The 2,500-nt window shown below is 46.3% G+C and overlaps 1 pseudogene; it reads left to right on the top strand.

Moving 5' to 3' along the window:
* The window catches only part of LOC133394343 (large subunit ribosomal RNA), a 9,182-nt pseudogene that overhangs the window by 4,076 nt on the left and 2,606 nt on the right, over window positions 1-2,500 (top strand).

Here is a 2,500-nt window from a genome sequence, read left to right as displayed (position 1 = left end):
ACGCAGTGGGCACGGATCAACGTATCGCTGCCAGACTTTCAAAGCTTCCTGAATTTGGGAAAGCTGAAAGTTGGTTGGTCGATATGCCATATCCGCGAGGTTATGGAAGAGCAGAAATGCTATAAGTGTTGGAAGGTAGGCCATACGAGCTACCATTGTAGGGAACCAGACAGAAGTAATCTGTGCTGGAAATGCGGTTTGAGTGGACACAAGAAGCAAGCTTGTACCAACTCTGTCAAGTGTTTGGATTGCGGTACGAGGTCACAGAACCTTCACGCAACGGGCAGTTATATGTGTCCTAGAAGGCGAACGATTAGATCTTAATGGTTAGGTTGCTACAACATAACCAGAATCATAGTTATGCTGCATTCCAGTTAATGTGGCAAACGATTAGGGAAGAATCTGCGGATATAGTGTTGATTGCAGATCCGTATCTGGCAACAACCAACGTCAAAGTGTTACGCAATGACGATAACACAGCAGCGGTAGTGGTTAACGCGGACTTACCAGTTAAGGTAGTCAGTAAGGCTCTGAAGGGTTTAATGATAGTTGACATAGGTGATATGCGAGTGGTTAGCGTTTACGCGCCACCTAGATTTAGTATGGAAGAATTTCAGAACATGTTGGATAACACGGTAATGGCCGTAACCGGTATCCACAAATTCGTTATCGGGGGGGACTTCAACGCTTGGTCAGCAAGTTGGAACAACCAACTTGGCGAGCGTGGAGAAACCCAGAAACGAAGAGGTGAGTTGGTCTTATCAACCTTTGCGCAGATTGACGCAATTTTATTGAACGACGGTAGCACCCCAACTTATGTTGGACCAGGGCGTACGTCAGTAGTTGATCTTACTTTTGCGAGCAGAACCATAGCAAGATCATTTAAGTGGGAGGTGTTATCTAGTTATATGAACTCGGATCATCGTGCGATACGAATAGATCTCGAGACGCAAAGCGTGCGTAACCTGTCCCGACCCATAACGGGATGGAGCATCAAGTATTTTAGCAAAGATATATTTGAAGTTATGATGCAAGCCGCTTTTGAGACCGAGGTCACAACAAGCGAAGACTTAATGCGTATACTTGTCACGGCGTGTAATGCGACGATGACTAAGCGTAAGAGGTACACTCCTAACAAGAGTGCATTTTGGTGGACGTTAGAGATTGAGGCACTTCGCAAAGAGTGCAAACACCGCGATCGATTAGCGCAAAGAGCATTCAATACTGATCTCTATTCTTCTTTTAGGGACGAGTTCAAGGTGGCAAGGAATGCCCTCAAGCGATTGATCAAGCATACCCGACAGAGGAAGTGGAAAGAGTTCCTGGGAACAGCGAACAACGCATCATTTGGTATTGTATATCATACGTTCAAGAAAGTGGCCGAGGGTTCGATTGGACCCCGAACCATGACATTGGACGAGTTTAGGGAAGTGGTGAGCGAGCTTTTTCCTACTCACCCAAACACGGTGTGGCCTGAATATCGTATCGATCAGCCACGAGAGTTTGAAAGGGTAACTAATGATGAGATTCTTGCGGTTGCTAGGAGACTACCTAACAAGAAGGCGCCGGGACCAGATGGTATCCCGAATGAGGCGCTGAAAGTTGGTATGTTGACTGCAACCGCTGCATTTTGCAGGGTTTACCAAGGCTGTTTAGAGAACGCGAAGTTCCCCGATGAGTGGAAAAGGCAGAGGTTGGTGTTAATACCGAAGCCGAACAAACCACCAGGGGAACCGGGTTCAGTTCGCCCCATTTGTCTACTAGACGGGGCAGGTAAAGGTTTAGAACGCATCATAGTGCAACGGCTAAATGCACACATCGAGGAGGTCAACGGACTGTCTGATGACCAATTTGGTTTCAGAAGTCGTCGATCTACAGTTGATGCGATTAAACGGGTAGTGGACATTGTTTCGGTAGCTAGAAGTAGAAACAGATACAGTGGACGGTATTGTGCAGTTGTTACATTAGATGTTACTAATGCTTTCAACAGTGCTTCGTGGTTGGCGATTGCAAATGCTTTACAGAGAATTAACACTCCTAAGTATCTTTATGATATCATTGGTGATTATTTTAGGAATCGTGTGCTGATGTATGATACCACAGATGGACCGGCAGAGATTGCAGTCACATCGGGTGTACCTCAAGGCTCGGTACTTGGCCCAACGTTATGGAACCTCATGTACGACGGAGTCCTACGAGTTGCAATGGTGGAAGGTGCACGGATTATCGGCTATGCAGACGATATAGTATTGTTGGTGGAAGGTAATTGTGTTGATGATATTGAAATTCTCGTTTCCAGCCAGATTCGCATCATCGACAGATGGATGACCGACAACGGATTAAAGATAGCCCCGACCAAGACCGAGTTCATTATGGTCAGTTCCCATCAGAGGATACAACATGGGGCTATCAGGGTAGGTGATCACGTAGTACATTCGTCGCGCAGCTTAAAGTATTTGGGGATGGTCTTAGATGACCGCCTCGATTACACTTCACACAT

The sequence above is a fragment of the Anopheles gambiae genome (assembly GCF_943734735.2).
Source record: "Anopheles gambiae chromosome X unlocalized genomic scaffold, idAnoGambNW_F1_1 X_unloc_11, whole genome shotgun sequence".
In the NCBI taxonomy this organism is placed as follows: Eukaryota; Metazoa; Arthropoda; class Insecta; order Diptera; family Culicidae; genus Anopheles; species Anopheles gambiae.
This window is presented reverse-complemented; position numbering and strand designations above follow the sequence as displayed.